The 25,009-nt window shown below is 47.5% G+C and overlaps 1 long non-coding RNA gene across 1 annotated transcript; it reads right to left on the bottom strand.

Annotated features, from left to right (window-relative positions):
* Positions 1 to 7,386: 7,386 nt before the first annotated feature.
* On the bottom strand, positions 7,387 to 22,460 carry LOC138730881 (uncharacterized). Its single transcript, XR_011339105.1, has 3 exons — positions 22,447 to 22,460; positions 8,043 to 8,110; positions 7,387 to 7,405 (listed from the first exon to the last, which is right to left on the bottom strand). It is a non-coding gene; the product is annotated as an uncharacterized lncRNA (long non-coding RNA).
* Between the last annotated feature and the right edge of the window lie 2,549 nt (positions 22,461 to 25,009).

The following is a 25,009-nucleotide window of genomic DNA, read 5'->3' as shown; positions in this document are numbered from 1 at the left end:
TTATCAGCAGGTAGAGCAGCTCAAATCCCCTTTCTGCGAGCCTCTGTTTTCACTTTGATGTTGCAAGTTTACATTGTGTCCTTGTCACAGATAATATAGTTTCTTCTGTTTCTTTCTCTGTCACTGTCTCCCTATCTGGCTCCTTTTTTTCCTTCTCAGTTTTCTTTCCTCTCTGTTGTGTGGATACAATAGCCCCTCTCTGTTCTCCACAGACTATGTTGTCCTGTAATTGCTCTCCTATCTCTAAGGAAGGGAATATTCACCTTGTTTTTCTCTGTATGAATGATAAACGCTTCCATTAATCCATCTGTTTTCAGCTGTGTATCTGGGGGAAGCATGAATAAAACTTCTCACGTGACAGCATGCCAGATTACAGATTTCCCTGTAACCTGTTCTCTTGGATGCTGTCACTGTTAACACACCTCCTTCCTTGATCTACTTAAACCAATTCTGATGCTGAGCCTTTGAGACCTCTCCCAGAGCAGGTCCATCAGCTGGAAACTGGAGCAGAAAGAGCAAAGCAGCTGCCGAGCCAACCACACTCCCCTGGGTCAAAACCTCCTTTGAAGTCGGGAGGGATTTTCCTAATGCTTCCTGAGAACGTGAGCTTTCAGCACAGGTGCAGTCAGTGCAAGAGCAGGGGAAGAAAACCCTTCCTGAAGGCCACAAGAGCGTCTGTCCCACCAGGAAGGGGCGATCACAAAGCTGAGCGGCAGCAGACAGCTCCGTTATCTCGTCCTGCTGTTTCGCTTTGCAGAGAGTTATCCAATGCTTCCCCAGCCACAATCCAGTCACAGTAAATTTCATAATAACAACATTTTTGCAGCAAAAATTGCATTACAATAGAATCATTGTCATTAGAGCTGTTATTATCCCACGATCACTACTGTGATAAAGCTGTGTTCATTACACAAGCAGTAAACTCAGTCTGGGGAGAGATTAGCACAAGAAGCCAAGACTCAATCTGCCCTTCGAGGACTGGAACGTCAGGTTCTTTCTCTCCTACTTGTTTTCCTTTTCTTTGTTAACAAGCCGAAAGAAGCCACTGTTGTTGCTTGTCCCCTTAGCCGGTATCAAAACCTGCAGAGCTTCACCAAGCTGTGCAGTTGAGTGGATGATAAACCAGACCATATCGGTGCACAGCAGCAGCCTGTGGAGCGGCTCGTCTGCCTCTGCAGAGAGGGTCTCAGTGTGGGGCAAATCACAGAATGGTTCAGGTTGGAAGGGACCTCAAAGCCCATCCAGTCCCACCCCTGCCCTGGGCAGGAACACCTCCCGCTGGATCAGGGGCTCCAAGCCCCATCCAACCTGGCCTTGAACCCCTCCAGGGATGGGGCAGCCACCCCTGCTATGGGCAGCCTGGGCCAGGGCCTCCCCACCCTCACAGGAAAACATTTCTCCCTAAGATCTCATCTCGATCTCCCACCCTTCAGCTGAAAACTGTTCCCCCTCATCCTACCCCAGCCCCTCCCCAGCTTCCCTGGAGCCCCTTTCAGTGCTGGAAGCCACTCTAAGGTCTCCCCAGAGCCAAATACAGGGTAAGACTTTGCCCTCCATTAGTTTATCTAGGCACTCTTTACACCCACATTTGCATCCCTTGGGGAGGACAGCGATGGTTCAGCACATGTCAAAGGGATGGTTTGGGATCCTGAGGAGAGAGGCTGAACACAGGTACCAGTGAGCAGCACAGCCCCACGGAGCCAGGCGCCCCCTCTGCTCCAGCGCCTGCCTCCACCGATTCCCATATAAAGCTAAAAGGGCAGCACAATTTCAACATCACAGATAAAACACTCTCAAGTTTTACAAGCAGAGAAAGTATTTTACTGGCACAGACTCTTTTTTACTAACCTGTCATAAAAGCTATCAAACTGTATAAATAAACCTGGGGAATTATTTTCTCCCTCTGCCAGGACCCTTACTGGGCCCGGAATGGATTCATTTAAAATGGGTTATAAATTTCTGATAAAGGATATTTCAACTCCAAATTGTGTATTTAACGATGCTTTTGCTGCAGTGCGCCTCCACCTCTGCTGAGCAAGACCATACAGTCAGAGGGGCTGAATCAGTGGCTTCTTGGGGCCTGTTAACCCCCCTGCGTGTCCCCTGTCCCCTCTGCATCGCAGCGAGGAGCTGTGGAGCCTTGGCGCTCTGCTAGGAGCACACAGTGCTCACTCGCCACACCTGCCCTGGGGAGAAACACCCTGTCGTATCTGTTCCTCGCCTGCCCTGCGTTAGGTCTGCGCAGTTGATTTAAACTGCAAGGTGCTTGGGAGCAGAACTAAACCCAGGCTTACGCCTGCAAACTGCTCTGGGGGGCTGAAACGCTGCTGAGCTGTGCTGGTCCCCAGGGAGCACAGCAGGGACAGCCACGAAGCATCTGCATCTTTCATCAGATAAGTGTCCAGGCTATCAGGTAAAGAGAAGGCTCCGAGGAGATCGTATAGTGACCTTCCAGTACCTGAAGGGGGCTACAAGAAAGCTGGGAGAGACTCTTCACAAAGGCTTGTAGTGATAGGATGAGGAGAAACAGGTATAAACTGGAGAGGGGCAGATTTAGGCTAGACATTAGGAAGAATTTGTTTACCACGAGAGTGGGGAGGCCCTGGCCCAGGTTGCCCAGGAAAGCTGTGGCTGCCCCATCCCTGGAGGGGTTCAAGGCCAGGCTGGATGGGGCTTGGATCCCCTGATCCAGCAGGAGGTGTCCCTGCCCATGGGAGGGGGATTGGAACTAGATAATCTTTAAGGTCTCTTCCAACCCAAACTAGTCTATGATTTCTATCCCTAGTCTGGGGACTTAGGAGACAGAATGCATCATTCCAAGGCACAGGTTGCTACTGTATTGGGCAGTTTTGAGTTCCCACCTGCACTTTCCCCGCTTAATTTAAATGTGACGCCTGGTGCAGGCACAGAAGCTTCTCACCCTTTGCCTAACAATATTTGTGACTCATGCAATACAACTGTTCTGTTGTTTAGCATCATTTAGCTTAAGAATTCAGACAGTGTTCACACGTTTATGGGAAATCTGAAAAAAAACCTACTACATTTCCTGCTGGACATAGCCTTAGTCCAGGGGGAATGTTTACAGCCAAGTTATTCAGGCTGGACCTAAAGATAACAAGAGAAAACCTGACAGCCCATTAAATACAGAAGTAGTGCTAGATAGGACTGAAACTCCAAAGTGCCTGCAGCAGTAAAAACAGGAGGTAATCTCCAACCACAGCGAAACAGCAGGTTTTGCCATAAAAAGATTGAAGAAAAAGGCTGAATTTCCCTCCCATTGCCTGTTTATTATTTTATGTAGCACCACGGGTGAAGTTAATAGTTAATAGACGTGTAAAAAGGCAGTCCTCACAATTAATAGGTAACACTAATAAGCTCTGACAGGTATCATGTAGCAAAGTTTTCTAGATAGTAATTCCTTTCAATGTTCATTTTGATGAGAGCAAATTGATACTACACGTTTGGAATTGAGTTGGATTCATTCCTCAGGTCAGGTCTGGCCCAAGTAATTTGAGCTGCATGGTCCAGTGTAGGACACTCATGGCCCAGCTATTTCAAGTCTCCCCCATTCGGATAAAAAGCAGTTTGTTAGCAATCTCCTTTTCTCCCCCATTTTATCTGGTTTGTGAGATCTTCAGGGCATGGCTGCCTGCTGGGGACTCAGCCTTTCAATCCCAAATCACCCTGGTCTCAGTTTAGGGCCCACAGTGTAAATAGTACTTATGTGTGGGTGTTGAAATAATCTTCATGTGATCATATAGAAGTCCTCAGGTGTCTCATTTTAAGTCTAGTGTAGTCTCTAGGAAAGGTGAAATGCTTTTATCCCATGTTACGTTAACCCCTTTGCCTTCTGCTACCCACCAGTCATTTAGTTCTGGAGTGATTGACAAATTATGGCAGGATGTAATCACCTTTTATGCACTTTGACAGCTGCCAGGCCAGGAGAGATGGATGGGGTCTTGTGGTCACAGCAGACATTTGTTTTCAGAAGGCAGAGCCCTCAGCTCAAAGAGCGGAAACCTGGATCAGGAGAAACGATGGTCTCATACTTGCCTCCTGCACATATGTTTTCTTTTTATTTTTTCTTCTTTTCCTCCACATGCCAGTTGCCCACATTCCCCAAGGAACATTCAATAACGAGCAGCGCCAAGATCATCCCGTTGTTTCAGCCCAGAAAGGAAATACTGTCACTCTCCAGAGAAATCCCACGTGCCTGGCCACGGGCTGGCAGCGATTGCAGCCAGGAGCTTCTGGCCGTGGTTAAGGCACCTACCTGGCACAGATGCTTCGGTCTTGGCTCTGCTGTGGAGCTGCTCTGCAAGCCTGGGGAAATGAAAAAAGACAAGTACTTAATTTCCATCTTACTATCTATATTCCTCATTCATTCCCCAGGGAAGACAAGACTCTAAATACCTTTGCAGGCAAACATACCTTTTCCTTTCACCATTTTCTTCTTGCCACTCCAAGTCAGTTGAGGCTGGCAGCTTCTTGAGACAAATCCTCTGCCCGATGCTAGGCCACATCCAGCTCAGGTTGTCCTCACACAGACCATAAATACAGTTTGTTATATTTAATGATTCCCCAAATCAAATCCTTCTCCAAAGCCTGAAACATCAGCCACCCCTTTAGGTTTCATTTGGTTGAGTCTTTAGTCCACTTGAGTCTTTACAGAAAGGTGTGAACCCACCGGGTTTGGAAGGATTTACTTTTAGAGAACTGAAGAACTCCTGGAACCTGAGCTCTTAGGGCCCATTTCTTTGCCTTCCACAGCTTTCTGCATCACTTGTCTGCCTCCATCAGATACAGAACCCATTTGCAAGGATGTACACAAGCCACAGGGTGGGCTCTGCTATCTGTTTTATTCTCCGCGCCCGGCCTCCCAAAGTAATTTAATGGAAAAGTGATTGATGGCCTCCTTTATCACTGCTTGAATTATTAGGAAAATAATGATGGCAGTACCCGAAGGTGTTGTGCGTGCTGCTGAGATTCTCCACCCCGCACTGCAGGCTCTCCGGGAACTGGCAGGTGACGCCGAGTCGGCTGAGGCTGCGGAGACAGACAAGGCTTTCTGGAATGGCCTCGAACCACAGCCCAGAAAACAGGGAGACTTGGAACATCCTAAACCAGGTTTCAACCCTTCTCAGGTGTTGCCACTGCACAGTTTAGGGATAAAATATTTTACCTTTGGCAGAACATGCCACCATGTGGTCACCACTGTAAGAATATGGATATGCCCTACATATATAAGCACACATATTTATCCTATGCATACTTTCATTAAGGTAAAGCTGCCTTTACACAGTCAAATTTCTATTGCTATGCTATGGAGGTCACAAACAGCTTAAACAGAGGCAACTCTTGTGTGCAAAACAGCCTTTAAATTCATTGCTCGTGTTCTCCCAAGGACCTGCTGAACAGCTCAGCATCTCCAGCCAGCTTTTGATTTTCCAACAAATGCCATTGATACTTAGGCATGGGAAGGAAATCTCTAGTTTTTCCAGAGTGTAGTGCTTCCACCACTACTCCATCATCCTTATTGACTGACTGTCTCCAAGAAGGACGGCTAAAGGCTCTGAAAAGTGGCCCAAGTGATTTGACAGGCTGGTATTTCTTTTCACCTCTCTTGCATTTTGCAGCAGTAGAACATGGGAATCAAAGCTTGCAGTCAAACTTCTGATAACAATAGATAAAAATAAAATATCCATCAGAATCATTACCCATACGTTCAGATATTGCAGTAGTGAGGAACACTTGAACATCTACAAACAAATCAGTTCAGGGCTTTTCATCTTCAGAGTTCCCCAAGTACATTGATACAAATTATTTTACTGTCAAGATAAGTAGCATGTGGTTTTGGTTCAGATCCGAGCTTCTTGTACTTTATACTGATTTTTAATTAGTCTGTGCTGCATGGGGAAGCAGAGCTACCTCCCTAGGAAAACAAAGCCGCCTCATTTCCCTGTCATCTTCAGACAGGTTTTTGCTTGCCTACAAACAGCCATTGTCGAGGATGGAGCCTGGAGTGAGCTCAGTAACCGCTGCCTCGCTGTTGCCTTTCTGCAGCTGAAGAGCAGCTTTTGAAAATGCCAAAAGAGCTGACAGAGACTGCAAGGCTGCCAGGCCTGGAGCCCCCATAGCAAAAACCACAAGAGAAAAGCCAAACCCAGATAAATTGCTTTTTAAAAATTCCAAGTTAAAGCCTATTGCTCAGTAACTCCCTCAGTCTGGATGCGAAATGCCTGAGAACATAAGGGTTGGTAGCAGGCAACAATCATTATCCACATTAGCTCATTAATTCCTCAATTTCCAAACTCGTTAAGGTCTCTGAGATTTCCAAGACAATAATTTACCCATGAGATGGTCCTGGAGTCAATATTTCCGAGGATAGAAGTCATTAAATACGCTGGATGGTTCCTCGTTTGTGAGCACAGAGGGTGATGTGGCACAGAGCCCCTCTGCCCTCGTCAGCAAGGAGCCCAGGACCCCTCCAGCACTGGCATCCAAAGTCCCACAGCCTGGAGCCCTCAGCACGGGAGGGATGTGGAGCTGTTGGAGCGAGTCCAGAGGAGGCCACGGAGATGATCCGAGGGCTGGAGCACCTCCCGTACGAGAACAGGCTGAGAGAGTTTGAGTTGCTCATCCTGGAGAAGAGAAGGCTCCAGGGAGACCTTAGAGCAGCTTCCAGTGCTGAAAGGGGCTCCAGGAAAGCTGAGGAGGGGCTGTTGATCACAGGGAGGGCAGGGAAAGGATGGGGGGGAACGGTTTTAAGCTGAAAGGAAGGAGATTGAGATGAGATCTTAGGTAGATATTCTTCCAAACAAATCAAGTGTAACAGACCTGGGAGGACCCACAGCCTTCAGGAAAGGGTCTTTGGTTGGCCCCTTGCTCCCAACTCAATAGTCGTTGCCCCAGAGGCCAGGGCTGAAACACCTCTCCCTGCCTCCCCACCCCCGACCTGGGAAAGCAAAATCACCAGAGCTGTTCATTTGACAGAGAGTTCGCTTGAAACCAAACAGCGTTTTGCAGTTAGGAATTAATGGTTTGGAACACAATATTATTGGATTGATTTTAAATAGATGTTTCCCTTCTCATTTGTAATAAAGTGAATGACGCTAAGAAAGCCAGAGGAAATGATATAAAACTCAGCCTGCCTATTCCTTTGGAAGCATCTTTAAAAATTTCCCTCCCACAGTCAGCGCTGGATTGTGAGTAGCAAATGACAGATAGGAGAGAGCAGATAAATATCTATTTATGCAGGAAAATGAAATGTATGAATAGTTATTTTGAAGACAAATGTATTTTGACAGGTATCTAATTTCATTCTGTTGATAAAATGCACTTTGTCAGGTACTTTCCTGCATTCTCATGTTGATGACTGTAGGGTTTTTTCCAGTTTCCAATCTTTCTGTAGGTAAAAAAAAAAAACACCTGAAAAATTACATTTGTCAAACATCACAAAGCAATTTAATTTATTGTCATCACAAATGTGGTTAAAAGGAAAAAAACTAAATCAAATATCCGGGCACTATTTACTCAGCACAAGGCCCAAAATTCACAGGGAGCTGTGGGAAGGCATAAAAACACAGGGAAGGACCCAACTGTAACCAGGCAATGAACAAGAGCCCACAAATCTCTTCACAACTTTGCGTTCAAAGCAAAAGAGAGAACTACAGATGCCGAGTGCTGCCGCCAGCCTCACGCAGAGGGAAAGCTGGAGTCGGTGCTCAGCTCTGCAGAGCCTGGTGTCTGTCCTCATCCCTGTTCTCCTTGCCCTGCTCTGCCTGTTGGGATGTAAAACCTCAGGTGCACTGACTGGATCCTTCCCTGCATCCCTCGCAGCACGGCACCCTCCACTAATGCAAACAACTCCAGAATGCAAACCACAGGGGCAGCTCAGCTACTGTTATAATCGTTTTTATTATTGTTGTGCTTCAACTAAGAACGTGTTTTTCTGACTGCATGGAACACTTTCTGTGTTTGTTTTCCTTTGAGAATTGTCTTCTCAGGATATCACACCTCCACACACACAAACATAAACTCACCTATATTTGGAAGGGGCACACTGCTTCTCATCGCTGAGCAATTATAACGTCTGAGAAACACCAACAACCTTCAGCAAGAGCAGAAAAGACACAGCTTCTGACCTCGCTTTTACTAATGAACAACAGAACAAAACAGCCGCGCAAACACACCGCGGTCTCCCCCGTGGGAAGGGAAGAGAGGAGGAAGAATCATAGAATGGTTTGGGTTGGAAGGGACCTTAAAGCCCCTCCAGCCCCATCCTGCCATGGGAAGGACACCTCCCACTGGATCAGGTTGCTCCAAGCTTCTTTTTAATGCAGAAACCTAAACACCAATGAAAAAAACCTGCTTCTTCTCTAACTTGTTCTGTCAGAGTTAAGCTGGCAGCCGTTCACCGCATGCTGCAAACCTCTTATTCCTCTGGTATCAATAACTGATTATCTTGATCCAAGCAACACAAATGTCCCAGGCTGAATTTTGATTTGTTTAATACGCCTCTTTACTGTGGTTATTTCACTGACAACGCACGCGAATTTATGGCTTTGCAAAAGCAGGACAAGGTAGCGTGGATGCATTTAGTTCCAGTGAAATACTGGCAGAAGGAAGTTTAATTTAGTGAGTGAGGCTGTGAGCTGCTGGTCTGGAACTTTGTGGAAGAATGATCCCCTGGGAAAGAGTTTTCCCTCCAAGTTAATTAAAAAATATGATTGCAATAAAAGTTAATGATTAAATATCATCTGTCATACAAAATGGCAGCAGCAGTGCTGGAAAACTCTGGTTTGAGGAAAGAAACTCAAAACTCACATCTAGCACAGCAGCGCTTCCAAGGAGAGACAGCACTGTGTCATGGATCAGCAAGAGACCCAGCATTTGGTCTTGGTTGGCATTTCTACGAATCTTCAGGTGGAGGAGCAAGGCACGGAAAGACAAATGAGCTGGCAGAAAAGGAAAGGGAGGGGGTGCATAAAAGGGAAAGAACTTGCTTGCAGGCAGGTAGCAGAAACAGCAGGACTCTGACTGTCCTAAGCTGCCTCCCGTCTAAAACTCCATTCTTATGACATAAAAGAGGTTGGAATTTTTTTTGCTCCAGTCCATCCTGTACAAGTCTGGGGCACTGTGGGGAGAGGTCAATGCCTCCCCAACTCCCTCCTTCAGAGCTGGCTTAGTGGGAACAGCATGATGCTCCCAACAGCAATGCAGCTCCCTGGCTTCTCCTGCTCAGGGGTTGGCAATTTTTATTCCCAGAGCTATTAGTACTGAACAGAAAGTCAGCGAAGGGAAGATAGACACCTGCTGTGACTCAATCCTTCCAGGTAACAAAGGGAAGGATGCCCCAGGAGGACAGTACCAGAGGGATGCTGCAGGGCAGTGCATTTGGGGCACGCATCTCACCATTCCCCCTCAACACCTGGGGATCCCTCAGAGATCCTGCTCCTCAGCCAGCACTGCCTGTGATGAACTGTGAGAGCCCTACTAACAGCTTTTATGGATTAGAAGGCATTTAATGAACTGTAAGTGAAGTTCATTGAGGAAGACAAAGGGGACTTCTTTCCAGACACTGTCTAAATTTATTCTAGTCTACCTAGAAAAAAAATAATAAAAAAAATCAATGTGTGCATTTCCTAGGCTCACCTCTAGCCAGCACCTTGCACCCAGCTCACACTCACAGCGCCTGCCCTGTTGCACCTCAGCAGCTTGTGCTCATCTCCCAGCTCAGCACCCACAAACCTCCCCAGCCCCAGAGCATTTTCCCTGCTCGGGGTTTCTCGAGGAGGCAGGAGCCACAGGGCTCAGCCGCCCACCCGTGAGCAGCAGCTCCTGCAAATTCCCTGTGGCCAGTGGGGAAGTTTGGCTGGGGAGAGAGGGAAGGCAGCTCCAGCAGGTGAGAGCATGGGATGGCTGATGCATGATAACAGCGTTGCTTGGCAACCTCTGCACCTGCAGTTCATTTAATTAGGATGTTTCTGAGCTTTTGACAAGGCTGAGCTTGAAAGGGCTTTTGCTGGCAGGGAGTGACCATGCAGTGGGTCCTGCTCAGGCATCAGCTCTACTCTATCAGCCTCAGGTTCCCTGGTCAGAGGTGAAGCAGCACAGGGACCAGCACACAGCTCTACTGCCCAAACCTGGGCTCACACAGAAGCAAAGCACCACGCCAGCACAGCTCGACAGCAGCCAAGCCACTGCCTCCTGTTCAGCTCCACATCTGGAGAACTGCTTCAGGCTTTTCTTTTCCTTGGAGGGCAATTACCGCTCTCAACTACAGACCTAACTTCCCACAACGACTTTTAAAGCAAACCAGAGTAAAATCTATGAGCTACTATAAACCTAGTCAGCAAGTCTGGCTGGTTAAACTACTCCTTTCAACCACTGTTCCTACCTTTCAACAGGGTCTGGGATACCCTTAGAGGCTACAGCTGGAGAATGCGCATCCTTGTTTCAGCAAGCTATCGGCACATCTGCACTACTGACAGAAACATGCTCACTGCACCCACATACCCATAAAACTCTCCAGATGGATCATCAGTCACTCCTACTCCTCAGGAATGATCCAGATTACTCTCCCCTTATGGGTTTAATGCTTAATCCCAAACATTTATCATATCCTACTCCAAGCCTCCTACTTCTGTGCATGTTCTTTCTTCCCAAAAGCTGCTTTTCCTTTAAAATCTTTTTAATTATCTCTTCCCCGGTAGTGTCTCCAGCTGGTACCTTCTGTTCTGTTGTCTTGTGCTTTCCTCCAAGTAAAAGCATTAGACCTCTGGAACAAGAGCTCTCCCTTTCCTGGTGCAGTGAGAATGGATAATTATGACATCCTCTAAAACACAACGTGCCTCAATCTGCATTCTGGCAGGTACCACATTTCAGAAAGATGCAAAGGAGACTTCTCCATTTCGAGTACGCAGGGAAGGTGGCTCAGCAACCCACCTCACACCCCAGCCAAGAGTGCAGCCTGGGGACCAGGAAAAGAAAGATCTGCTCAGACAGCAACTCAAGGCTTCGCATTTCGTGCTGGTTCAGGAAAACACCATTTTGACCTCATTCTCATCTCTGATTTGCCATCATTTTCCTTTCTTTCATTTGGAGTTTGCCTTTGGGGCCATTTCCCCAGGAGAAGCAATAAGAATCCAATACTGGTAAGATGAGGAGGTATTTATATCCGACAGTTTCAATCGCCCTGACCCTGCAGGAGCAGCTACAGTCTCAGGCAAGGACATACTTCTCTCTCCTTCACCAGGAATAGTAACACACAACAAATTTGCTATTTTGCTTACAGGACACCATAGCTCCATGCATCCACTGCCTGGTTGGGGTCAGAACAGTTTCATTGCTGTTCTGCCCCGGGCCCCCTAATGCAAAGGCTTCGAGTGTGAAAAGCAGTGAAATCCAACCCTTTTGTGAAGCAATAGCTGTAGAAAATAACCAGTTTTAGGAACACAAGCCGTAGAGGCAAGCCCAACAGCACACTGGAGCGGACTTGGGCTGCCAAGCCCATAGCTGCCCAGCTACAGAGAAGCACCCAGCCTTCCTAATGCATTTTCTTTCCAACCTGTATCAGAAGAAAAGGTCTGAACAAGGTGCTTCTCAGGGAGTTGCTACGGTTACAGCACAGTGTTGCCTAGCAACAAGCTAAGCTGAACATCACCCAGGCATCTTTCCTTTCTAAAATCCCTTCCCCTTGTGTATTCATCCAAATGAGTTAGATTTCTCTCCAGCCCCAGCATAAACACGCAGCAGGGAACATCTACCTATTGATTTGGTAGTCAGACCATCTCTAGGAACAGTGTGACAGAGCGAGGTGTGTGCTCCAGGCACCAGGCAAAGCACCGGGGCTGCTCCCCTGCTTGCGGTGGCACAGGACGGCGGGTGGGAGAGGCTGGCACAGCCCCAGGGGGGTCTCACAGGGACGGCCGTGCTCCCACAAACACAGACTGGAGATCCCACGTGCAGCACCGGGCTGCGACAGAGCCAGCTCCCAGCTGAAGAACCACGCTCACACCTCCAAAAGTATTTAGGAACCAGTTCTTGCAGCATTTCCCGAGGGCTCCAGGACTTGCTGGGCTTCCACAGCCTGGTGACACCCAGGCCACGGAGGCGATGCTATCAGCCCCAGCACAAACACCTCAACGCTCTTTACCTCAGACCCAGAACATTTTTCCTTATGCCTCTCAGGCTGCAGAGCTTTTCAGCATTACCATTTCTGGCAAGGAAAACATCCGTTCTTCCTCCTGGTCCAGGAGGCAACTGGCAAGGGTGGCTGACATTCTGCAGCGCAGTTATACTTGATGAGGGAGAAATTTGTTTTCTCTCTGAGATTTGTGTACACATCATTGCTTGTTCTAACACCCACGCACATCCACATCGCTGGCTGCAAATGTTTCAGCCTCTCAACACCTAATGCACCACCCAGTCCCACACTTCTTGCTCCTTCGTGTGTCCTCAAACACCCCCAGATCACCCAGCAGTGTAAGGGGATTCAGGTTTGCACTCCTGCAATCACAGGCACAAGCACGTATGCAGTCCTGCCTGCATTTATTCACGTGCACACGCACCTCCTGAGCCCCTGCAAGGCTGCTCTCAACCAGAGCTCCCTGCCCTCCCCAGGATGACGCAAATCCTCTGGAAGCTCGTTACAGAGGCACATCCCAGCTCAGTCACTTGTGATCTTAGTCAAGAAGCTGCTGTGGGAGGGATTTTTATTCCATTCTCCTGTTATTACTGCTTCTATGAGGGGCTGTCTAACCCAATATAACTCAAGAATAATGGCGAGTGTAGCATTTACAGAGATCATTTCCTTTCCCATCCAAGAACTCACCTCTGCTGACCTCCAGCCTGCTACCCTCAGCCAGCTTTATGCTCCATTTTCCCCACATTGTCCGTTTACTATATTGACTCTTTCCATCCGCCTTCCGTTCACTGAAAAAAAAGAGAATAAGCCTTTCTTCTGAAAGCCTGACATGGAAAATAGGCTGTTTTTCATCACGTTCTCTTGGTGTGAGGGGGCCACGTAGGGCCTGAAGTTCTGGGCTTCTCTTCTTTACATGACTCGGGTCCAAACAGAAGCCCCATCACCCTGGGGAGGCGCAAACCGCTTGCATGTGGTACTGCAGGACCTTACAAGGTCCCTGAACAGCCAAGCACAGGAGAAAAACAACAAAAACCCCACAAAGTTAAACAAGAAAGAGAAGTCCCCTTGCAGATTTACCTTCAGCTACAGAGCAGAAACTTTTTTTCCTGTTTCTTTTCTTATCAAATAGAGAAGTAAGGCAGAAAACAGCCTGAGTAGAAGTCTCTAAAGGAACTTTGGATGTCTCTTGCTCCTCTCTGGACCTCCATCTACCACTGCAAACCCAGGAAAGCTGCTCACAAGCCCACAAAAACCAGCAACGGCTGCCATCATCAGTTTCTCTGTGCTCAGAATTATTCAAATACTCAGATGAGTTGGGTTCCCTCTCATTACTGCTCCGTGGCTGACTCAGTGTGCCTCAGAGATCAGAGTCCGTGTGAGATGCTGTACAAACCCCCAGCCAAACAACAATCCCTCTGGAAGGGATGAGCAGAGCAAGGACTAGGTGACACTAAAGCAATTACCGAGAGCAGAATAAGCCGTGACTGCAAGCCTGTGTATGTATTTCACTAACGCTTCTGCAACGGGGGACAGGCAGTTTGGAAAATCCAGCCTGATTTTCCTTACAAAGCCCAAGGGGATCCTTGGCAGCATAACCTGCTGTTTGAGCAGTGGATAGAATTATTGCAATGTGAGCTGTGCTAATGCAGCGGGCATGGCTGTATCGGACCCAACATCCATTGCTCCTGGTGTTGTTTTTTAATGTATATTCACCACGCGTGTCCTTGTTGTGTGACAGCTCCTGACAGATCTGGTTTCTGTTGCACCAACCTAAGAGGCAGAAAAGGAATCGTATCTTGCTGGAAGTTGGCTGGAAGAACAGCTTAATGAATACAGTCATCAGGATTTGACTCTGTTGGGTGGCGAGCCAGCGCCAGTCGCAGCGTGTTCCCCCCTCTGTTATAGTGCAGTGTCACTACCACATCTCGGTGCTTTCCAAAGAGAAAAGAAGACATCGGGAGAGTTAAGCAATGTAGGGCTGCATCAGCGTCAGCTCTGTCTGTGCAGTGCACTTCCCATGCCTGCATCTGCCACTCAAGTTACACCACCATCAGCAGCTTGGAGATCATTCTGTCGCCGTCTGGGAGCTGTTGTAATAGTGTTGGCTCTGAACTTGCCTCTCGCAAGCAAGGCCAGCTACTTGCTGGCCCCTAGGATTTGAGGAGCCCAGTGGCTACTTTTGTGGCTCTGATGGCTGGAACAGGATCAGTTCTTTGCCATGAGATGGGCAGAGAAGAATGCCATGCCCACGCCGTCCCCTTGTGCGCTCCTTCCCTTGGCTTTTCATTGCTGAAGCTTAATAAAGACTCCAAGAAATCCCCTTTCACGCTAGCTGAGACGCTGTGACCACTGAAGCTAGAAACTAGTGCATTTCTATAACTCAGAATTTCCCAAGAGCCTCTGCTTTGGCATCACAAATCAATTTGAGCAAGGATGGGGCTATTGGGCTCCCAGCTGCCCCATCCCAAGCCCAGAGCTCATCCCAGAAAGCAGGCTGCACACTACCTCAAGTGTTTTAGCACTCAGGCTGGGAACAGACACCTTCCTGGAGGGGACCCGTGCTCACCCTCAGCCAGGATGCAGCCCCGTGACAAGCAGTCACAAAATCTCTCAGACTGGTCCATTTCTGATCAGGTCAGAAATCTCTGTAAATAACTGGGACAGACCTGGACAAAGCAGGCTCACCTTTATCATCTCCAAAAGCTGATCTCAATTATACACCTGATGAAGCACAGGGACAGGTCCAAACCAGAACAACATGGCTCAGGAGAATTTCACAAAGAAAGCTTTGCTCCAGCGTGCGAGCGCTCGGCTGTGTCTGCGCCTCCTCTCCTTGCAGTGGAGGTGTTACCGGGCTTTAAATGATGCTATTCATTTTTAAGCAGTGGAAGGACATAGCAACCAAACAAAAGTGGAAGGAAAACACCCAAACATTGAGCGAGTGGTGATCTTGCTTAGGGGTTCACTTAGATAACAGCAAAGACTTATTAGTGATAACTATTCTGACACATTCAAAACACAGACAAAAGTACCTAGAGCTGACCCTCCTCTTAGTAGGCGAGTCCTCGCTATCCTAAATTCCCTCCTTGATGAGGGAATTCAGTTGCTTCTGGCAGTGGTTTCTGGCAGCCTCAGGGCTCTGTGGAAAGATCACCCAAAGCACCAACCTCCTTGCTAAGCCCCTGGCACCTCCACTGCTGGAGAGATGCACTTCAAGCCATAACTTACACCTGAGACAGCAGCGTTCACACTGTGCTTCCTCCAGCAGATCACTTTCCATATTTAAAAAAACAAGGAAAATTGTTACAAGCCAACAGACAGGTGTCAAGGAAACAGCTTGCATTAAATATCAATTTGTGACTCAGCAAATCTCCTGGGATTAGGGCTATTCTTGCCAATATGAGAAGTTTATCTGTAATTTTCCATCCTCCCAGGGAGTGAGCTGCATTAAGATAGAACCACAGCTATTGTTTAGAGCTTCCAGTCCCCCATCTCCACATTAAACCACAACCTCTGGAAATCAGTAGTGCCTGTCTCTCACGATGACACAGATTAGTTGAGATTTGAGCAATGCACAAAGCTCTGTGATTATAGTGGAGCCCTCGGATGTGCCTGGATCCAGTGGGCTATCACGCAGCTCCTGCCAAGCAGAACCACTTGAGTGAAGCAAACAAACCACCACGCAGTTCAATTCTAGCGGATTGCACAGGCAGCAGGAAAGGGGAAGCAAAGAACAACAGAAACCAAGCTGTCATTTTCTGAGGACTGTGGTAAAACCGCAGTCTGAGTAGCCAGGCACAATCTTAAGTGAGTCACCACTAGTTGAACTTCGAGGGGAGTTCAGAGAGTTCATTTTTAAGGGACTGCCTTGGATGCTCACTGCAGGGGAGCACATCTCTAGCCTGAAGAATAAGATACTGTCACTCACAGAGTCAGTCCTCCCTCGGGAAGCAGTGCAAATGAGTCTGTTAGGGAGCTGTCACGTTGCCTTCCTGAAGAGATGGGGCTGGGGAAGGAGGCAGAGGGGTGAAAGCAAGAATCATCCTTACCTGCTCACCTCCTCCCCAGCAAGACCTGTGCAGTGACAACTACCTTCCCTCCAAATGCCAGCTACCTCCTCTTTGGGTAAGATCAACGACCGACCCAAGGTGGCAGACCTGGTGCCACAAGGTCAAACACACCCCCTGCCCAAGTCCCACAGGCTTCTGTTCACATTCCAGTTGAGAATGTGAGAGCAGAGAAATCCAGGAAGAATTATTTCCTGGGGCAGTGCAGGTCTCTGCACTCATCTCTGATAACAAGCCTGCGCGCTTTAGTGTTTGTCCCCAAAATGGAGTCATTCAGGAAAAGTAAATATGTCAATTAAATTGCTAAACATGTTGAATATCCATTGTCTTTTTAAGTTCAGGTTTCACAACTGATATAAAACATGATGCATAATCCCCAGAGCTGAGCAGTGTTTGTGAGACTGTGGAATGCCACATTAAACTCAAAGCTCCTGGGCCAACGATCGCGAGTCCATTTTGCAGTAATGAATTGTTTGTTATAGAACACGTCATAGAGCAGATGTCTCATCAGTCACTGCGCCAAAGACTACAGCACTCGGAGGCTCAAAACTCATTCCTGGATTAATGTACAAAATTATGATGAGAGATGCGAGCGTTCAATCTCAATAAGAGCAACGCTTCTGAGCCGCTCCACACGTTAACAGGCAGGGCTGATCCAGGCAGCAATTGGCACAGCTCTCGCTGCCTTGTGTATTGGACTACAAGCACTTTAACCTAAGGTTTTGTTAAGTCAGAGCTCAAGGATCAGCCCCAGGGCTCAGAGAGAGGAGAGAAGGGTGTTGGCTGAAGACCGTGCTCTCCTGGCCTTGGTCACATCAGCACTCTGGGCTCCCTCAGTGCCACAAGGACGGGCTGAGGCAGGTAGCAAGTGACAAAGCATTTGTGTAGGAGCTGGCAGCCAAGATGCAACCAAGTAAACAGATGCAAAAGAGCTGGTGACGTTTCCTTGCAAACTCACACGCTCCAGCTCCTGAATAACGTCCCCAACCGCAGAAAGCTTACCTTAATTAACACACTAGAACAACCTAACAGTAACTGACACACGAGAATGAGCTGTCAGTAAATCCTCCCTAAACATTTTTTCAGGGATTGGAGTGTCTTTTGCTTATTATTCCCCCACCTCCATGGGGAGTCCTCAAGGACTCCTCTCCTGCAGACCTTCTCAGGAGCCTCCTTTACCTGCTCCAAGTTCCCAGTGCCACCTCCCCACAGACAAAGCAAAACTCTTCCCGTTTCAGCTTCTCCTGCATCTCAGCTTTTCTTCTCTTTCTGCAGACTGAAATTCAGCTCCTTTCCTCTGTCTCTGCTTTTAGGGGCAGAGCAAGTGTAGCTTCACAGAAACACTCGGACTACAGTAGGTGCAGCGATGCTCAAGTGGGACCAAACACAACACTTTACACCTACCACAGAGGGAACTGATACCCGAGTGAGGAGCAGTGGATTCACTGAGTCTCCCACATAACCCTAAGAGAGCAGTGATCATCCTAACACACCTAACCCACTGCCCAGTTTAATAAAAAGCAATTCAGAGCAGCCTTCTTGCAGCAGGGCAGCAATCATCTCTAGGGTCAGGGCGAGAAAGCCATTTGATCTCTTTTCTGGCATGCATGTGGCTCTGGTATTAAGACGTATCCCCAGCTCTGCTTTAGGAGCATTATGGGCTTGGCCGAGCAGGGAAGGGAATCAGGAGTCTAATATCCAGCTAAACAAGAACCAGAAAAAGGAGCCCGGAATTGTCTGCTATTCTCCATGTAATGTCTGGTTATTTACTTCAATCAAGGAAGAATTTTGCAGGTTTTTTTTTTCTTTAAAAATAATTTGTTATGAAGTTCATCGTATCAGCAAATGGAGAACATGACATCAAAACCAAAGCCAAATAAGCCTGGATAATGGTCCTCCTAGGCCTGATGAGCCAGTGGGTCCTCCAGGAATTCAGTTCTGCAATGAAGTGAACAAACGCACGCACCAGTGGTGTGCTCGTACCCAGGGATTCCTCTCCCCGCTACCATAATTGTCCTGGTTGGTTTCTCTACTCTATTTTTAGTCTCTCTCCCTTCTTCCCCTGGGTAAATTAAAGACAGCTTTTCTCAGCCTCCTCCCATTAGAGAGGACACCCCGCTCTGACACACGAACTTACGCCACTCTGCAGGAAGGGATGTGATTAGAGTGAGATGCAGCACTTCCCCACAGCCACCTCCCCGCTACCTCCCGTCAGATACGCAGCGCAAATCCCAGGTCTCTGGCACCACACTCACAGTGCCTTTCACTTGGGCTGCTTTTGGTAATGGCAGATAGGACCCGTGGCAGCAGCACCAACTTCTCCTGCAGCACAAACTGATCTGCTTGCAGCTGCAGCGCCCTACAAGCAGGACCTCTAAGGCTATTTCATAGAGCTGAATCATAGAATCGCTGAATGGCTTGGGTTGGAAGGGACCTCAAAGCCCAGATACTAAGATCTCATCTCAATCTCCCCTCTTTCAGCTGAAAACCATTCCTCCTCGTCCTCTCCCTGCACCCTCAGATCAAGAACCCCTCTGAGCTTTCCTGGAGCTCCTTTTAGTCCTGGAAGATGCTCTAAGTTCTCCCAGAGCCTTCTCTACCCACGCTGAACAGCCCCAACTCTCTCAGCCTTTTTTTATTGTAAACATTCATACATACCTATCAAAAAGTATTTCCAAATGAAGGACCTTCATTTAGTTTGCTTTAACCTTGCTCCCATTATTGGTCATCTGCAAAAAATCTCCTTGATTTCAGCGCTGCAGGACAAGATTTCAAACAATCCTAGGAACCTCTCGTTAAAATGGGATCGGCCCCTTCAGCACAAGTATCGCTGCATCCAGGCAAGAAGGCAAAACAAAACACAGCTACAAGGACAGATCAGCCAAGACCAAAGGTTTTTGGCAGGTAGTGAGCAAGAAAATACAGGCAGCCACTATGTACCTGACTGGAAAAACCTTTATACTTTGTAGTGAACCTTATTCCGGAGCAACGCAGGGATTCTTGAGGGAAGCTACATGATTGCTGACAAAGAAAAGCTTAGCCTATGTAGCACCTTCTAGATGGCTTGTTACCAACACTGCCAAACGCATCTGAATTCTTATAACTCCTCAGTTTATCATGTTATTAGGATCGTGGGCAATTTCTTGGTTGGTTAGTTTCCATTTTTGATTACTGGTGGTGAAAAGCAAAGAAATAGAGTACATCCAGTGACAGGTTCCACCACGGGACAACACGACAACACGAGAAAACTGATTAATCAGGTTGTTAGAGTAAGACAAATTACTGCTACGTAAACATGTTAAAGATTACTGGAGCGTTTGGTCAATTCTTTCATTTTTATCAACAGCAGTTTCTCTTCCCTTCAAAATCTCTTATGGCAGTTTACCCTCATGGAAACACTTAATACTCCACCTCATTGCACGCCTTTCCCACACACTTACTCATCCTCCATCAGCCTCAATGGAGTTTGTTAACTATTCTTTGCGTCTAGGAGGCACAAAACCCCAGAAGGGAAAACCGTACAGTTTCACTCCACACAGTTTCTTGGATATCTTAACACTGTTCCCCCTTTCCAGTCACTGCACGCTTTGTGCATATAGCACCCACCCTGCCCTGAGCAGGACTGTGCTCTGTTAAATGTCCATAAAGTAACTCCACAACCAAACTCCTGATCATCTCAGACATGACTTTGGACATACCTGCAGTGGCACCAATAATCAAGCTGGTGAACGAGGCTTTGGAGAACAAGCAGCAATAGAAAGATTTAGGACTAGACATAAGGAAGAATTTCTTCACAATGAGAGCGTTGAGGCACTGGAACAGGTTGCTCATGGAAGTTGTGGCTGCCCCGTCCCTGGAGGTGTTCAAGGCCAGGCTGGATGTGGCTTTGGGCAGCCTGATCTAGTGTGACGTGTCTCTGTCCATCACAAGGGGGATTTGAACTAGATGATCTTTAAGGTCCCTTCCAACCAAACTATTCTATGATTCTACAAAAAAGGGTGTAGCTCTTTCAGAACAAATTGACTCGGATTTGTAATTCACCACACTATTAAGAGGGTCCCCATCTGCCTTGTGGAAGTTCAGCAACACAGAAAGAAATCAGCTCTTTGGGCCAGCTTAGCTCTTATTGACCGAGTGTTGACCTCGTGTACCACCCTCACCCCTCCACACCTACCCCTAGAGACCCTCCTGGGGAGCCAGACCAGGCTGGTCCATCTCCAGGAGGCAGGAGGGTCCTCTGCTCGCACGCTGCAGGAGAGAAGCAGCCCTGGGCTGCGATCCAGGTCTGCTGTGCAAACACCAACCCATTTTGTTCTAGAACAAGTTGGAAACGCTGGAGACTGTCATCAGAGATGGCGCTAATATGACATTTATGCTTCATATTCTTGTTATTTACACAGAGATATCACTCAAGCAAACACATATTTCTGTTTCAAATCCTTTTTTGCTCATCAGACCGAGGGGAGCTGAGCTTCATCCAGGCTTAGCAGGGACAAGAGGAAAAACACCACTTACTGCACTTGCTTGATTTATTCCTCTCTCATGCTCCCCACATTCCCAGGTCCCACAGTCACCCACATTGACAGGAGGGCAAAGGGGATATTGCATTCCAGAATTCCCAACGCCTGATTTGCTGACTGCAGCATCACAGAGCAGCTCCCCATCCCAGGTGCTATAGACAGAGCATCCTACAGTGCTAACTCCCCCATGCAGTTAACTCTTCCTTTGCTCCTCTGCAGAGCTCAGCTCCTCGCTCTGCTCCAGCTGTTTGCTTTCCCTTGGCTAAGCCAGAAGCAGGATAACAGCTGGGGTCCTCCACCCCTCATCTATTCTGGGTGTTTCTGTGGCATCTACTGCTGTGGCACAACAGCTGCTCCACTGCAAGTGTCAACCTGGGATATTTTTAGCTATCGTACAGTGAAAGCAAGCTTAAAGGAGGCAACTGCCTTCATTACAGGCTCAAGTGCAATTCCCAGACATCAAACATTGTCTACACAAATTCTTTTATTAATTTGAGTGTGGTATTCAGAGCAGGGAATGCATATACACGCATTCTTAGGCTTCCTGCTATCCTCAGCTTAGCTAGATCCATTTAACTACCTCCATTAATAAGCAATAAGGCTCTTAAGAGTAACAATTAACTTTTGCTGATCATTTCTCAGGCTCCAAGAGAGCCAATTCTGTCTTTTAACTGACACGACTGAGGGGGTAACAAAGCTTTCCAAAGCTGCAGATCACGGAGGAAATCGCAAGCAGCTTAAATGACTAGGATATTGTTTTAATGCAAATTCTGATGTATTTTGCTACTTTAATTGCACTGGTTACTTAGAATAAATTTACATAACCAAACTTACAACCTATTACGGCAGGCAAACCGCAACGAAGGATGACCATCAACACCAGAGCACAGGCATTAATGACAGGAATCCATCTCAACTGGGGACAGAGGAGAAAAATTTTGGAGATGGAGTGTGCGGGACTGACAGTGAAGTCTCCCCAAAGTACAGGTCAGCGTAGGCAGCAGTTTCTTCCTGCACTGATTTAAAGAATGAATAACTCTGAAAAGCCCTGTCAAATATATCTCAAACAGGAAAGAAAATGTAGCTTTACAGGGATGCAATCAAGTACTTTTCATCTCTTAGATGTGCTCAATTTTTGAGCTTTTTGATTCTGTGATTTCATTTTTGTTTGCCTTTTCTTAAGTAGAATTACATGCTGATAAATAGTACCTGCCTGTTTGACACCCTGACTGATGAGCGAAGGCCTCCATGCAGACACAAAAACATAAAACCATCCACTCACCCTCCCCTCTGGGCTGCGTACAAGGGAGGATCCAGGCACTTGTGGAACCCACAGTCAGGTTCCCCAAACAAAGCCAGGACACTTGCTCCCTAGCAATAAATGCAGATGCTGATCACTCCCAGCTGAGGTGAGGGTTGATGACAAAGGATTTCAGCTGTGTTGAGGTCACTATTAGACACTGATTTAAAAAAAAAAAAAAAAAAAGAGAAGCCTTCCCACAAAAAGGAAGGCTTGGGGATTTTCAAGCTTCATGCTAAGTGAGCTCTCAGGCTGACTTGTACCTGTATTCTGAGACACAGATGTGTTGGTGAGAGGGCTTTGCATGGTGCTGAGCTGGAGAAATGCACATCAAATACTGGGAGCAGGTGCCTTGCTAAAGCTGACTTTCCTCCTGGCTGCTCAGATGTGTCTAAGGCCCTAAAGTCATACCTGTTGCAGAACCACTGACAGTATTTGCAGGTTTCCCACTTTTCCCTTTTTGCTTGCACTGGTTCCTGTTGTAGACACCTGCACACTCTCCTTCCAGACTATGTGGATGAGGTCTTAGTGCCTTTGCTATTCTTCTGCCTCCTGTTAAAAAAAAAAAAAAAAAATCAAATCACACTTCAGCTCTTCCATGCAGGGTGAGCAAAGTCTGACTCCAATGTCTGGCACGCAAACCATAATAATACCTCAGGAGATTTTATCCACAGAACTAAAACCAGAGGAATGAGATGCAAAACACCACTGAGAATGCTCTGTAAGAGAATTTTGGCAAAGCAAAAACCCCATCCTGCTAGTCCAAACCTGGAGAGAGAAGCCCTTAGAGGAATCTCATCAGAAGGAAGTTATCCAAAACATGTGCAATTATACATTATCTACTGGCTTTTAAATGATAATGGTGCCAGAACTGGTTGCTCCACAGCCTGAACATTCGCTGGAAAATGCTTTTAATGTAACAAGACAAGACATGTTTTGAGATGTGAGTGTAAAATTCATGAGTGTTTTTGAGGCACAGGCTAAGCAAAAATTAAAATAGCCCAATGGCTTTTAAGTCAATTAAAAAATACGCTGCTTTTCATAGCAAGAAAAGAGTTCCTGGCACGGAATCTGCAGCAAAGACTCACTCTGTGATGGAGGCTGTTTTAAACAGGACAATAGAAACCCGGGTAAGCCAGGACTGAAAACACTCATGTAAGAAAAGGGCACAACTCATCCCTTTTCTGAAAAACACAAACCCAGGCCCACATGTGAGTCAGCAAAACCAGAGTGGCTGCCAGGAAAAGGAAGCCCCACTCTGCTTCAAGTAAGATTTTCAGAAACAAAATAATTGCAAGACTGAGGGCTTTGTACCCCTTGCAATGAACACCATGGGAAAACGCTTGCGGATCATGCTAGTCAGAAAAATTCACGCTCAGCTGCAGAGTTCATCAAAAGCCACTGAAGCAATTGCTCCCTGATTTGTTGCCCTATGTTTTCATTTAGTTTTCCCAATGACAGCAGCACTGAATATCAGAGGCACTGGCCCATGAAGAAATACCAAACAGCAAGGAAGAGAAGCAGAGCATATTCCCCCATCTCGTGGAGCTACTGAACGGAGGAACCCAGGCTGTGGAAGGTAAATGAGGGTGAGCGTACAAAAGGATCTGCGCTAATCACCAACATCGCTGAGCAAGCCCATCTTTGCCTCTTTGCATCCCACCTGAACTGCCACTTCAGAAGCTCTCCCGCCGTTGGCCGTAGCTGCTGTTGGTATGGAAGCCACGGCAGTTCCAGACAGAATTCCTTAGCGCAGGGTCCTCCAAGCAGGCAGGGGCTGTACCTCTGCCCTGCAGCAGAGAACCGAGGCCAGCAAAGGCTGAATGATTCGACCGAGTTCATGCAGAAAGTCTGAGTCAGGGTGAGGAACTGAGGCAACAGTCCCAAACTAGCACATCCCCATCGTACCAGCAACCCCCTTTTTCTTGACTTGATGGCTGGACCGCATGATCATAGAGTCATAGAACCACCAGGTTGGAAGAGACCCACCGGATCATCGAGTCCAACCATTCCCATCAATCACTAACCCATGTCCCTCAGCACCTCGTCCACCCGTCCCTTAAACCCCTCCAGGGAAGGGGACTCAACCACATCCCTGGGCAGTCTGGATCTTGGAGGTCTTTTCCAACCTTAATGATTCTATGATTCCACGAGTCTATGCTCCTTCCCCCAGTGCTGAATTATACGTTGGAAGTTTGCTCAAACATCTGCAGACAACCCGTCACACTATTTTCCTTTTTGCATCTTATTAATCTCAGTTCTGTCCCTTTAAAGCTCCTGCCCAAAGCACATGAGAAGAGTAAAAAATAACAGCATTTCTTCCCTTCATATTAATGTTTCAAAGCCAAGCGAGTTAGAATCACTGCAGCGAAGCTGTAAATTATGCATGACAGACAGCCCTTGCAGCCCACCCCGCTCCGAGCAGGAGGCAGGGGAAGATGCCTTTGCAGTCCTGCCCGCCTGCTTCTGCAGGGCACAGCCACACAAAAACCCATCCCATGTATCTCTCAGAACCCCCTCTTTCCAATCTCCTCCTCATTCCTTGGGACCCTCAAAATCCTTTGTCTAGGAGCCACTAGATGCTCCAGCTGTTGGACCTGTAACTCTTTATTTAACAAATTAAGAAAATCACCTACAGTCCCTGCACGCCCTGATCCAGAGCCCCTCCCCAGCTTTCCTGGAGCCCCTTTCAGTCCTGGAAGCTGCTCCAAGGCCTCTTTGGAGCCTTCTCTTCTCCAGGCTGAACAACCCCAGCTCTCCTAGCCTGTCCTCGTATGGGAGGTGCTCAAGCCCTCAGATCATCTTTGTGGCCTCCTCTGGAGCAGCTCCAACACATCCATGATTTAAGGGGACTCTTAGTCCACGGGGTGACTGTGCTTCCTTCGGTAGGAGAAACTGGAGGATCCTGAGCTCATACAGAATCAAACCCACCCACAATAGCTGGGGGAGAAATGCAACCAGTTTTCCTTTCCAT

Source organism: Phaenicophaeus curvirostris, chromosome 25 (genome assembly GCF_032191515.1).
Source record: "Phaenicophaeus curvirostris isolate KB17595 chromosome 25, BPBGC_Pcur_1.0, whole genome shotgun sequence".
Classification (NCBI taxonomy): Eukaryota; Metazoa; Chordata; class Aves; order Cuculiformes; family Cuculidae; genus Phaenicophaeus; species Phaenicophaeus curvirostris.
Note: the sequence above shows the minus strand (reverse complement) of the source record. Positions and strands in the feature narration are given on the sequence as shown.